The sequence below is a fragment of the Anthonomus grandis genome, chromosome 22 (assembly GCF_022605725.1).
Source record: "Anthonomus grandis grandis chromosome 22, icAntGran1.3, whole genome shotgun sequence".
NCBI classification, from domain to species: domain Eukaryota; kingdom Metazoa; phylum Arthropoda; class Insecta; order Coleoptera; family Curculionidae; genus Anthonomus; species Anthonomus grandis.
The window spans coordinates 12252738-12268230 of NC_065567.1; the positions used below are offsets into that span (position 1 = coordinate 12252738).

Sequence of the window (15493 nt, forward strand, 5' to 3'; positions counted from 1 at the left end):
ACACATGTTTGAAGGAAAAAAAAAGTCTTATTTTGACTCCAATAATACGCTCTGAAAATATTTATTGTAGGAGTCTCTTCATAATTAACCGCTTTATTAAGCATAAATACACGTTAAAATATTTTATTCAAGGAGTAATACTAATTTAACTTCGAGTTCAAATTAATCTAATTTGGCTAATAGCATTTTTTAATAACTTAAAGTTGAAAAAAAAGTTGAGTCCTAGCAGCAATTATTTTTAAGAGCCAAGGATATTCTTTAATAATTAACCTTGTTGAAAAATCAAACAGAAGTATTTTAGTAGAAATGGCGCTATTACTTTAAAAGTAATAAATTAAAAATAAGAATCGCATAACTTCAAGAAAAATTAAATAAATGAATACCAAACGGGTTAATAAATCTATCGCAACAGACTATGTCACATGTTCTTTACTATTGCAATAGATAGAAAACATATTATGATATAATGATTCTATAAATTTCTATTATGCTATTAAAATAATAGGTAGAAGTAGTGTGCGTTACCAATTATAGCACATAATAAACATTAAACAAATAGATTTATCATCAAATAAAAAATGCTACAGCCCTGTTATTATGTATGATTTTAGCTCGGAAAATTTAAAAATCCTATTAAAAAAACAATTGCATAAAAACTTATGCCGTAAATGTTACGTTTTTTCAATAATGTACCCTATTTATTACTATATTTTTTAAATCTATGGTCTAAGTGTTTTCTTAATTAGAGTAGTATAGTTCAACCGTTTTTTGAGTTGTCGATGCTTAGAGGGTCACATTTTTGGATTATATTATTTAATTAGATACATTAATATTAATTACAGGTAATGCAGGTGTGCAAGCTTACGTGCATTTTTTACAAAAATCTCGAACATGTCGATTTTATTTTCGAGAAGGACAACTTTTCCTTACCAAGGCACCCTCATACCAGTAACTCTCTTCGAGGGGGTGGGATCACCCCTAAAATCTTAAATAGAAAGAGGGGTCGTGTGATACCTTATTTTAAAGGTCTTTTAATTCTGAATTACTGCCAAATTTGAAGTGGCTAAAATTTTTTATCCGGATATGACAGCTTGTCAAAATTGTAGAAACAGCGAAAATGAAAAAGGTATTTTGAACTCTGTTTTGGATAATATTTTCAAAAGAATAAGGAAGTCCTAATTTCAAAGGGGTCACTTATTAATTAAGAGGCCACCCTAATACCTGGAACCCTTTACGAGGGGTTAAAAACACCCCTTAAATCTTAAATAGAAAAAGGGGTCGTGTCATTCCTTATTTTGAAGGCCTTTTTACTCTGAATTTAAATGGTGACTTCTGAGTGACTGATGGATATCTTGTGGATATAAAAATAGCAAGAAATACAATCTTTACTGACAGTAAAAGTGGAGAAATAAGAAATACCTACCCTTTTCCTTTTGTGTCTTTTAAATAAAACAAGTTTATTTAAATTACGTCAATTTATTAAATGTTCAAATTGTGCCCCGCCTACTTCCATGCAGGAATACAGGTTTTGCTCAAAACGATGCCTGACGTTTTGTAGAACTTCAGGTGTTATCATCTGACACTCATTTATAATTCTCTGGCGTAAGTCTTCTAGGTTGTCTGGTTGGGTAGCGTAAACTTTTGTTTTTAAATGCCCCCATAAAAAAAATGTAATGGGGTTAAATCGGGTGACCTAGCTGGCCATTCCATAAAAGGTCCTCTCCTTCCAATCCAACGATCAGGAAATATCTCATCAAGATATTGCCTCACACCAGCAGCATAATGTGGAGGCGCTCCGTCTTGTTGGAAAACGACTTGATCATCATCAGAATGATTTCCGCCTTCCATTATTTCTACTATTCTATATCTCGGTACATTTCTCCATTCAAATTTCCGGGCAGAAAAAACGGATCAACAATGGAGCCGCCCAAGATTCCCGCCCAAACATTAAACTTCTCAGGGAACTGGGTATGAACTTCACGAAACTGGCCCGGATTTGCATTTGACCAGTAGCGGCAGTTATGACGATTTACGTTGCCATTAAGAAAAAAAGTACATTCATCTGAAAAGCAAATGTTGTAAATAAGACGCGGATTAACAGTTATCATATCACTAAGCAATTCACAAAACTGCACTCGTCTGTCAAAATCGTCCTCATTCAGTTCTTGCACCAGATAAATTTTGTAAGCATGGAATTTATTATGCTTAAGTATCCTATGAACACTACTTTTGCTTACTCCTGTACTCGTCGCCAATTTTCTGACACTTATTCCTGGCTCGGCATGAAGTTGACCTAGGACAGTTATTTGCATTGCTTCATTGACAACAACAGCATTTTGAACCTCACGCTTTTTATTTAAGACACTGCCAGATTCCCTAAATTTAGCAACTAGTTTTAGAACGTATTTTCTGTTGACTCGTTTTTCTGGATGAAGGTCATTAAGTTCTTGTACCGTTCTATTGGCACAATTGTTATGCCGAAAGAAAAACTCTCATCAATCAACCCAACAATCATCTCAACCCTCTCTGCAGTAGAATAAACCATTGCTAACCGTGTTTCAACACGTAAAAGACTGGGTAATAATTTAAAACTATTTAAATAAATGCTGCTTTATGAAAAAAGTACCAATGATATTTAGCAAGCTAAATAAATTCTTCAGATACTTGTGTTTGCATTTTATTTGGTATTTTGTTATTATTTATGAGATGCTGATAAGGTGTAATAACAATAATATTAACAATACTAATAAATTTTTAATCATGTTTTAATGATCCGATAAAAAAAATTATAAGAAAGGGTTTCAGGCATAAAGGTTTATTTAAAGCATTTTTTCCAGAATTTTATTTGGCTTTCATATCCAGAAGAAATCCATCAGTCACCATTTAAATTTAAAGTGAAAACGCTTTCAACATAAGGTATAACACGATCCCTCTTTCTGTTTAAGATTTAAGGGGTGCTTTCAACCCCTCGTAAAGGATTCCAGGTATTAGGTGGCCTCTTAATTAATAAGTGACCCCTTCGAAAATAGGATTTCCTTGTTCTTTTAAAAATATTATCCAAAAAAGAGTCCATAATACCTTTTTCATTTTCGCTGTTTTCGCAATTTTGATAAGCTGTTTTATCCAGGGAAATAATTTTAGCCACTTCAAATTTGGCAGTTATATTCAGAATTAAAAGACCTTTAAAATAAGGTATCATACGACCCCTTTTTCCATTTAGGATTTTAGGGGTGATTCCACCCCCTCGAAGGGGGTTGCTGGTATGAGGGTGCCTTGGTAAGGAAAAGTTGTCCCCCTCAAAAATCGACGTGTCCGAGATTTTTGAAAAAAATTTTTTTTTTCATACCGAAAATAGCTCTGTTTCGTTTTCGCTGGGACATCCTGTATATACTGAAAGTACAGAAAACTCCATAATTGACTGTTGTGCTTAAGAAGTTTTAAGCATAATTAGAAGTTTTGTGAATGAATTAAAAGTTTTTTTTTCTATAATGTTTAATAAAACCATTGATATTTAATCAAACCAAATAACTATTATTTTAAGATATATTTAAGTCACATATAAAAGAGAGTTTTCTTGGATTCACTAAAATATTGAGACCTAACCCAAAATCGATTGAGCCAGTCCATATTAAATATATTAGAAAAAAACTTTTTTAATACAGGGTGTCCATTTATAAACTGACACATTTTAACTGCTTATAAGTCGAGAACGAAAAATGAAAACAATGTGCGGTTTTCACAGAACTCCATCAATAATTTTAATGTTTTTTTGACAGTATTGTCAAGTAAGTTTCAAAATTTACCTGAAATAGAAGGAAAAAAATTGATGATTTTCAAAGGCCGATTTCTCAAAAATTTTAAATGTGATACCCTATACTTTTTAACTTTACATGAAAGCCTGTTAAATCCCCTTTCCGAAAATCCCCATTTTGCTCGGAACACAAATGTAGACGGAGAAATAAGTTGCCGAAGGCGTTTTGTAGCATTCGCGGTGTAATTTGGTTGAAAACGTTTACTATGTTGTTGCGCGGTTCACCCAAATTTCTTGGGGTTGGATTGTAGCAAAGGTCTTTTACATATCCGGTCTTTTAGCAGCAACGATCTTTTAGTAGCAACGGTCTTTTACATATACAAAAATCTGGAATGGTTAGATCGGGAGAATAAGGTGCCCACTCGATTGAACCTGCTCGCCCTATCCATCTGTCCACCAGCGACCCTGGAGAAGTGTGGTGGTACACCGTCTTGCTGGATGTAGATCGTGTCTAAAATTCCATCCTGCTGAAGTTGAGGATAAAAAAATGTTTCCAACATATCGGTTTAATTGTTTCCATTCATCGTTGCTTCTTGAAAAAAAAATGGCCCATAAATTTTAGATTTCGATACTGCACACCAAACGTTCAGCTTAGGAGAATCTCTTTCAAATTCGTTATATACTCGAGGATTTTCATCTCCCCATATTCGGCAGTTATGCTTATTTACTCGACCACTGATGTGAAATGTTGCCTCATCAGACATTATTAAATTGGTATCTGGCTCATTTCTAAAAAGATCTAGTAGTGTTTCGCACATTAAATATCTTTTTTCAAGGGCACAATTTTCTATTTTTTGGAAAGTTTGAATTTTGTAGGGTTTAAACTTATTTATTTTTAGAATTTTATGTACTTTACTTTTTGACATATTTGTCGTTTCAGCTATGTTCCTAATAAATATTTGGTTATTGTTTAAGGACAACACTTCTTTTACCAGCAAAATATCATCCAACAGATTATCTTGTGCATTTAGGTTTGTTCTAACTTTTCTTTTAACTGTTCCCTTCTGGGAAAATTGCCGTACCCAATGAAGTATAGAATTTCGTGAAGGTGGAGCCCTTTCAAATATCAGCCTAAATCTTTTTCTCGTCTGCGTAACTGATTTGCATTCACTAAATAATAACACGCATCGTGTCTTTTCCCAGGTGGTAAACATATTTAAACCTTTCAAAATCTTAAAAAAATGCAAAACTACATATAGAAATCAAATTATTGGGATTGCCCAACGAATGACGTTAAAAAGATTTGACAGTAGTTGAAGCCCACAAATTGCCAAACAAATTGTGCAACTCACAGCCTCCTTGACAAGCTACAATTGTTATTGTTGTCACTTGATACCGAGAATGTTATTTAATAGGTATTTATTGTAGGAAAATTTTTTAAAAGGTGTAATTTACTGAAATTTGCTCTGTAAAAAAAAACAATGAATTTAAGACAATTTATACTTTTTCGGAATGGGGATTTGACAGGCTTTCATGTGAAATTCAAAAGTACAGGGTATTACATTTAAAATTTTTGAGAAATCGACCTTTGAAAATCATTAATTTTTTTCCTCCTATTTCAGGTAAACTTTGAAACTTAGCAACACTGTCAAAAAAAACTTTAAAAATATTGATGAAGTTCTGTGAAAACCGCACATTGTTGTCATTTTTCGTTCTCGACTTATAAGCAGTTAAAATGTGTCAGTTTATAAATGAACACCTTGTATAAATAATTGTGTCAGATTGCACCGATACATGTAGACATCTATGCAAAAAGGCGCTCTAGGTACGAGAAAGGTAGGTACTCTAAACGAGAAAGAAATCTAAAATGGCAGATAAAAATCTTGTTCTTAGAACATTGAAAGGCTAGAATTAGTAAACAACAACGTTGTTTGAGTTCAACATATTCACAAGGGCAAAGGGGGTGTTTTGCCTACAAACATATTCATTCATTCTCTGTTGTCAAGTTTACACGCATTTTCAAAAGAGGAAATTTTCAGTTGTATATCAACACACATAATAATGTTAATTTAACTTATTGATGTTATAGTTTGAATAAAAAATAAAAAGTAGAAATAGATGTATATTATTCTAACCGCAAAAATAACATCTTCAAACCAAAAAAAAAAATAATAACATTCTTATTCCTAAGATCGGTTCTAAAAATTGAAATGGCAACACCGCAGGCAAAAGCTGATGTCATCTTGCGAAATGTTATTTTGATAAATGACTTTGTGTTAACATTCAGCATTTGTGAAGTTCTGTGTTTTTTCTTTAGTTTTTAGTTGAAAAACAAAAAAGGTTGAGTCTTTTCAGAATTTTCGTGAACTGTTACGATAGTAAAAATTTGTGCCATTTGTGCCGCACTATGGAAAAAAGGCTATTTAAGCTGATCTTTTCATAAGTAAATATCGATATTGTCATACCATCATATCTTGAGACTTGATTGATTGATTATTCATTTAATTTTGAATGTTGACTTCTTTATAGAGTATCTTATCATATTTTATGAAACAAAAATGCTTCATATTTTATTAAAAAGGAATAGTATTGTTTTGCGCCTGTCAAAATAAGTGACAAATTTTTATGATATTATAAAGTAGGTTGTTTTACCATACCTACATAAGAATTTGGCATTATTGCATCAGAGATGTTGCAAGTAAACAAACTGCCCCTAGTTCCACGGCAATGCTAATTCTAGCCTTTTAATGTTCTAAGATCTTGTTATAGTCATTCACATTCATTTAATTAAAATCCATTTAAATTTAACTTTATTAAAATATATAAAAGTTCAAGATATTAGAAATTATTTTGGAATATTTTATAATATAATAGACTTTACTGTCTTTTGTCATGTACTGCAAAAAGAAGTTTTAAAAAAATAGTTAGTTACTAAATTGGAGAGTCTTTGTGATACTCGATGGGTAGAAGAAAAAGATGAAGATTACTAGCGGAAAAGTTTGTACTGTGGGGACGCGCAAGTTGGAACAAATTCATTTAAAGTTCAGTGGTGTGTTTGAAAAAAAAACGCTTGGACACGTCGATTTTTATTTTTTGTCGCGGTTTTTTTGATGAAAAATTCATGTATACAGGGTGAACCAAAAATAAACAACGACCATCAACTTTAATTTTTTTAATGGAAACACCTATTTTTTATTCCATTTTTGAATTCTGCATAGAATTGTAAGTATATTTTGTACACCATGTCTTATACCTAATACTAACATTATTAATAAATTTGCAACTGTTTGGGTTCATTTGAGCATATTCAAACATGTTTTTTCATAGTTTTTTAATAGGTATATTTGATTGTTGACTCCTTGTCACCATTTAATCGCATGGAAACAGTAGGTATTACTGTACGTAAATGTCAAGTGCAATTGCAAAGTTTAAAAGTATGGCGCGTTTAACTGAAAAACAAAGAATTGAAATTATGATGAAAGTAGGATATGGCGACAAGGTTCGAACACAGGCCGAAGTTTGCGATCTGTTTAACAATAAGTACCCGGAGAGGCCTATTATACGTTTGGTAGAAAGCAAAATTAAAAAAGTTTTGAGATCTTGGGCATGTTAGAGACAAATATGACCTGGAATGTCCCACGCTTCCAGAAAACAGACAATTAGATATTTTGCTCGATTTACAATAAAATCAACTCGACAAGTTGCTGCAGATCAGTCGGTTAGTAAATCATGTGTTCTAAAATATTTGCATAGGAATAAATGGCATCCTTATAAAATTCATTTAATTCAGGAGCTTCTTGAAAATGACCACATCCGCAGAATAGAGTATTGCGAAATAATGATAAATAAATGTAATGCAAACCCACAATTTTTAAGTAAGATTGTTTTTTCCGACGAGGTGAGTTTTTTTTTAATGGTTTTCTAAAAAACTCAACATTTTCGTTATTGGGCATCAGAAAAACCACACTGGAGTATGGAAAGTCACACACAATTTACCAAGAAGCTAAACGTATGGGCAGGAATTATAGGCACGTCAATTGTGAGTACCTATTTAATTAAGGGCGCACTTACCTCTGAAAAATATTTAGAGTTGCTTTAAAATCAGATAGTACCTGGTTTAATTGCACTTTATCCAAATGGTGAAACATTTATATCGGCAGATTTGATATGGTTCTAACAGGATAGCGCGACCCCCCTCATACTATTTGCGAACAGTACGAGATTACCTTTCCGACATTTTCCCAAATGGATGGATTGGAAGGGGAGATTTTATTAAAAGGGCATCAATGTCGCCAGATTTAATGCCATTTAATTTTTATCTATGGGATTATCTAAAGTTTATTTTGATAAACCTGAAAGTTAGAAGAATTAAAAAATTGAATTAGAGCCGAAATACAACAAATCCGGCCTCAAACAATAAGTAGAGTATTACAAGAATTAATATCGACTTGGTTACTGTCAGGAAGTTAATGGTCAACAATTTGAACATTTATTTTAATTTTTTTGTTTTGTTTTTTTTATAAACTCTTCCAAAAATTCATGGTTATTTATAAAAAATTTAATCGCAAATTACTTATTACAAATATTAAGCTTGGGTATAGGACATGGTATCCAAAATATACTTAACGTGTGCGAGCGTTTTTTTGTTTTCAACACACCCCTGAATTTTAAACGAATTTCTTCAATCCTGCTCGTCTTCACTGTATATTCCATTATAAGATGATAAAATTTCAAATTTAAATTTTCCTTTCAATGGTAAAGGAATATCACTTTTTAATATTGCAATTTTATTACGAAGCAATTTACTTAAATCCCATAAAGTTTGTGGAAAACCTTTACTCACATTTTATGTAATGACGGTATGTCAATATGTGCAACGGCATTTAACTCCTACATTATGCTCTGGAAAATAAAGTTTCTAAGGAAAATCGACGATAATCGAAAAGATAAAAAAATTTAATGTAAAAGATTTAAATTTTAAGTTGTGTAATAAAGAGGATGGTAGATAAAATGGATGGTGAATGCATCTTTTCAGTTTTAAGCAAATTAAAGACATGGCTGATAAATAAAATGTCACAAAAAAATACTTTTTAGCATGTATATTTAGATTTAGATATTAGAATAAAATATATATCATTTGTTTTTCTAAATCAAAATATAGATTAGATTTTGTTTTGTAATCTTCCTATACTAAAAAGTGTTCCTCTTGTTCTGGCTGTTACTAACAATATTTCTATGTTTATTTATACTTACCTACTGCAATAATTATATAAACAGCTTAAGATATATATACTTATAAACGACTTTTATTTTAAAAAATGATTTACTACATTTATACCACCAAGTGCTCTCCTCCTTTAGAGAAGTTTTTAAATTTTAGATTTGTCTATTTTAAATTATTATAGAAGAAAACCCAATAAGTCAGTTTTGGGTGCAGTCAGTACAGCAGTTCCTTTACGTCGAACGCTTAGCCTGGGAACCGTTCACAGAATTCTAATATTTTATAAATTTAGGCCTCTTCGCATAGTTTTAGCTTAGCATTGCAAAAGTTGCATAGAAAGAAAGTCGTTTTCAATTTGTGCTCTAAATTTTACTTCGGCAAGAAAACGAACCTGATTTAAAAAAAAAATGTTTGAACAGACATACTAAACATTCTGAAATATGTAGTAAACATAATACACATCACTGGCCTACAGGCTATCTCAAAAAACTTGAAACCATTAAATTTTAAGAAAGAAGCTCGATTAGTGTTTGAAGTCGTAAAAAAATTATAAAAATTTGGGTGCAATATTTCAAAAAGCAGGAGCAAGAATGCTTCATGAAAAAACTCCAAGAATACATTTATGGTCTAAGAATTTTACTAGAGAATCTGGAAAAAAATACCATAGACCTTTTTTTCCGCTTACTTCCTTGACGCCACTTTTGATAGGTATATTACCTATTAATAGGAGAAATTGAATTAAGAAATTAAGCCAAAACTGGATTTATGTAGAAATTACATTCAAAACTGTAACTTGCCTCAACGTACGATAAAGCTTAATTACCGTTCCACTAGATGGCACAACCAACATGCGAAGATTAAGGTAATATACTATAAAAGGCAACAAAATTAGGGTACTGTCTTATGTGATATGAAATGTATCAGAATTTGCTGTTTAATTTCCGCCATTTATTTGTGCCGTTATTAAATTCTGATTCGATGATATAAAACTGCTTTATAAAAAAGCTGAAAAAATAAACTCATTTTTAATAATCTTTGAGGGTGTATGTATTAGGCATTATTATTGATGTTATACAGAATATATAATTATATTTCTAGAAAATATTATTTAGGTTCGGAATAATTAATACGAAGCTAATTAATTATAGCTGATATTTGATTATTTCTATAGGTGCTTCTATTTTTGTATATTATATTTTCGACTTAAATTACAAACCTAATTTGAATTTGACAGCCTAAATCAACTTAAATCCTATAAAAATATTAAAATATTATTTTTAGATGTCTACAGAGTCGGTTTTTTATGACACTTTTTAAATAATACGAGACTGTTTATTTGCTTCATTATAGCGATATTTATTTTTAGCAACATTTCCCAATTAAAAGGAATACATTTTCTAATGCAACTTATTTAAGTAATTTTATATCATTTATATACATATTAAAACAAAGGAAATAGGAATTATTACGTCTTAAATTATTGAATAGGGGAGACCGGGGTACGTTGCAACACGGGGTAAGTTGAAACAGTAGCCGAATTTTAAGTCCGCGCTACTAGGCAAATCTCGTATTGCATATACAAGCAGGCCTTGGGGGTTGGGGCCTCTCAGTCAACCACCAACTTTCGAAGAATGCGTACGTTTCGTTTAAAATTTAAGTGCAGTTTAGGAAAATTGTGACGTCAAAGTAAAATTTGAAGGTAGGAATATAATTTGAATATCTTTTTGCATGTACTCCCATTTGTTCAACTTAAGTTGGGGTGCTGTTTGTTAGGGTATATAGTTTCACTTTTACAGTGTTGCCGATTATTACAGCTTTTAGTTTTTTGAAATAAAATGAAATAGTGGACACATGTCTGCTGGGGTTGAAACATTGTTGAAAACATAGTTGAAACACTTAGCTCGGGGCAAATTGTAACGTGTTACAACTTACCACAAAAATTGTAACGGTTAAGATAATAGTTTTTTATTGTTTAATTTTAGCATGAGAAACTATAAGAAGAAAACAAGTAGGGGCGAGACATCCAAAGAAGATATGGAGGAAGCTATAACCAGAGCTTTAGATAATGAATCCATTCGATCAGTAGCAAAAGATCTTAAAATTTGTCATGTAACACTTAGCAGATATGTTAAGAAAAAAGAGAAAAACGATAATAATAATATTACACATGTCTCATTAGAAAAATTTGGGTATAGTAAACACAAACAAATATTTACAGATGCCCAAATGAATGAGCTTGAGCTTTATATTAAGCAGTGCTCAAAAATTTATTTTGGTCTCTCTCCCAAAGAGGTAAGAAAATTAGCTTATGATTGTGATATGGCATTTAAAGTTAAAGTGCCTGAGTCATGGTCTAAAAATAAGACAGCGGGCGAAGAGCGGCTATCGAATTTTCTTAAAAAACATCCTAATTTATCAATTCGAGTTCCCGAGGCAACCAGTATTGGACGTGTGACAAACTTTAACAAGACAAATATTGATTTGTTTTATGACAAACTTGCTAATGTCCGGGACAGATTTCAATTTACTCCATCTGACATATGGAATCTGGATAAAACTGGGCTAACTGCAGTTCAAAGGCTAGGAAAAGTTATAGCCGAAAAAGGCACAAAACAAGTTGGGGGTATAACATCCAGTGAAAGAGGGGTTCTAGTAACTCTATGCATTGCAGTAAGCGCTATTGGTAACTACGTCCCGCCGATGTTTCTATTTTCTCGAAAGCGCTTTCAGGATCACTTTATTCGAGATGGTCCGCCAGGGTGCATTGGAGCTGGCAATGGATCAGGTTGGATGACTGTTGATGACTTTTTTATATTTATTCAACACTTTATTTCACATGTTCGGCCTTCTACCGAAAAACCCATCCTACTACTACTGGATAACCATGAATCTCACGTGGCATATAAAACTGTTAAATTTGCCAGAGAAAATGGAGTTGTGTTATTATCATTTCCACCTCATTGTCCAGCCTCTTGACCGGTCAGTTTATGGTCCCTAAAAAAAATATATGACGTCCCACCAAGACTCCTGGATGCGTAATCATCCTGCAAAATCTATGACAATATACGAGGGCGGGTCAATAAGTCCGTGACTTTTTTAATTTCTCGCCCTTTAATGGAAATGGCAACTCTGCTTCAGTCAACACAGAACTGTCAGTTGACGCCTGGCAAAATTTGAACAAGCTGCGTCATTTAGTTTGTGTTTGACAGCTGTTGATAGCAGACTACCACTCGTTTTGAGAAGAAAATGGAAAAAAGTGAATTTCGTGTGCTCATTAAGCATTATTTTTTTACGGAAAAAAACCAAACACAAAATCACTCAAACCAAGGCTAAGCTTGATAAATATTATGGGGACTCTGCACCATCCATTTGCATGGTAAAGAAGTGGTTTACTGAATTTCGATGTGGCCGTACAAGCACGGAAGATGCCGAACGTTCTGGACGCCCAGTCGAGGTCTCTACATCCGAAACAATCGGAAAAATTCACGATATGGTTTTAGCCGATCGGAGATTGAAAGTGAGAGAGATTGTGGAAGCCATAGGCATCTCACATGGTTCAGTAGTTTCAATTTTGAATGATCATTTGGGTATGAGAAAGCTTTCCGCAAGACGGGTGCCGCGTTTGCTCACAATCGACCACAAACGCAACCGTGTGACAATTTCCCAGGAGTGTTTGGCGTTATTCAACCGCAATATGGACGAATTTTTGCGTCGTTTCGTCACCGTGGACGAAACGTGGATCCACCACAACACGCCGGAGACCAAACAGCGGTCAAAACAGTGGATTTCTCGGGGTGAATCGGCGCCCAAGAAGGCAAAGGTGGGTTTGTCAGCCAATAAAGTCATGGCGACCGTTTTTTGGGATGCACGCGGTATAATCCACATTGACTATCTTCAAAAGGGGAAAACAATCAATGGAGAATTTACATTTAGATTACTCCAGATTTAGCCCCCAGTGACTATTTCCTATTCCCAAAATTAAAGAAATGGCTTGGCGGAAAGAGATTTGACTCGAAACGACGAAATCATCTCTCAAACAAATGCCTTTTTTGATGACGTCGACAAATTATATTTTTCCGAAGGGATAAAAAAATTGGAGAAACGTTGGACTAAGTGTATAGAACTCAAAGGAGACTATGTTGAAAAATAAAATAACTTTTTATATAAAAACCTGTCTTTTATCCAAAAAGTCACGGACTTATTGACCCGCCCTCGTATGATATTCCAGGACTTGCTCGTGAGGCACTTCCTTTAGCACTTTCACAAAATAACATTACCAAAGGCTTTCAATGTACTGGAATTGAACCATTTAACAGGAACATTTTTGGGGAAGATGATTTTTTGCCATCCAGTGTAACTGATCGACCGTACAGTCGACGTACAAGAAGACCGTCAACATGAAGAAGTACCACCTGATGTCCCACTCGTACCTGATAATGATTGTGCCTTAGGAAATTAAAGTCCCAATCCTACGACTGAAGCTCTTCATCTGGCTGGTTTAACACCTGCAATTGAAGACTTGCCTTCTACCTCTTAAGCTGTACAATCTAATCACGTTTCTGTGAAATTACTTCGATACTGAGTTTTTCTCCAGCAGCAGTGAGACCATTTCCAAAGTCTGCGCCAAAAAAACGAACTAGAGGCCAGAAAAAACGAAAGTTTGCTGTTTTAACTGATAGCCCGAACTGGAGGCTTTAAAGTCGGAAACTAAAGCAAAGCTTGTAAAAAAAGGGAAAGCATTGGCGCCAAAGGTTAAAGCAGCCAAAAGAAATGTTCTTCAGCCTTCTGACGATGAATCTGATGAAGACGATACAATTTGCATTGTTTGCTGCGAGAAATTTTCTAATAGCAAACCAGGAGAAGGATGGATTCAATGCAAAACATGTAAGCAGTAGGCACACGATGAGTGCACTCCCGGTGATCTCGGATCTTTTGTTAGACTATTACATGTTTTTTTAATAAAAATAAATGTTTATTTTGTAGCTATTTTCATTTTATTTTTTTCCTGTTAAGCAAAATGTTCATACTCATTGCTTTATTAATAATTTAAGCTAGTTTTCTAAAGTAAAAAACGATGTTATATCTTACATTCAAAATGGTACAACTTACCCCAAGGGCGGGGTAAATTGTACCAAAATCATGCCTGCTTTATTTTTGATACTTTTAAAATAATACTATAGTAAATAAAAAATTAAGTCTCTTATAACATTTATAAAGGTTTGTAGAATATGGTAGGAAAATACGAAATTTGTAAGACAAAAAGTTTTTGCTACAATAAAAATAAACCATAAATTGTTACAACCTACCCCGGTCTCCCCTACCTTTATTTAAAAGAAGAGCTAATAGAAATTTAACTTAATATGCAGCGGGTTAAATATTGTGTCTAATATGTGCGAAACAGTCGTAAAGTAATTCTTAGTTCTGAAACAAGAAATAAAAAAGAACCAAGACGAACAACTTGGTGTTTACTACGTTTTAGTACTGTGAATAATGTTTAAATAATTATCTTAAGAAAAGAACAGGAACCATAAATATAAGCTTTTAAAGCAAACTTTCGAGCGAAAAAATATAAGGTTTTTTTAGATTTTATATGTATGTACTTTTATACGCTGTGCTTAAATTTCGAGTTGAATCATCGTCAATAAGATATGGTCGAATATAAAATTGAATAGAATTGAATTTTAAATAGTTTGTATACGTCTTTTATCCATAGATGCCAAGTAATTTGTGTAAACTTCAATACCAGAATAAAGTAGGAAAAAGAATGTCCTAACGACATACTCGGAAACCACTTTCTTCGTCGCAACATCAGGTTCATAGCGAAGTGCCCGAAGACTAAACTGGTCCTGCACCGTTTTCTAAGTGATCGCAATTTTTTTTTCTTTTAAAGATTTGGTGGGCTCTCCTCGCATCTAAGCAATAAATGCGTATCATTTGTTAATAAGCATAAACCCTTTACTTTTATGCTTACTAATAAATTATAAGTATTTAGCTTACTTTAATTATCCAGGGCTTTTTTAAAGTAACTTCTTTAGGATATTTTGAGCATTGATAGTCTTGTAGAGGTATTTTTCAATTTCTTTAAGCGATTTGGATTCCAATATTTTAGGATCCCACTTGACTCTAGAATCAATGATTCTACCATCTTATGAAAGAATCTTTTTGAACTGATAATTTTTTATTTTATATTCTATTTTAATTTTTTAAAGCGATAGTTTTACAACACTCTTATATGAAATTAGTTAACAATTTTTGCAATCCTGCAGTAATATTTTCGTCTTTGAAGATGGCGTATAAAGTTTTATTTCGTCTACAGTTGTTTGACCCATTGATGACTCATGTTAATATAAAAACTGAAAAATCTTATATAATGTGGTAAACAATTTACTTTCTCCAATATTGTGTACGGCTAAGTTTGAAGCATGATGCAACACAAATGTTAATAAAATAGCGCCTGTGTGTCAGTTTTATATATGTATATCAAAATAGACTTGGTATGCATAACAATATATGGTTAAACA

General features: G+C 32.8%; 1 protein-coding gene across 1 annotated transcript in view; it reads right to left on the minus strand.

Annotated features, from left to right (window-relative positions):
- The window catches only part of LOC126748123 (ras-specific guanine nucleotide-releasing factor 2-like), a 67870-nt gene that overhangs the window by 34421 nt on the left and 17956 nt on the right, over positions 1-15493 (minus strand). The gene's annotated exons all lie outside the window — the stretch shown is intronic.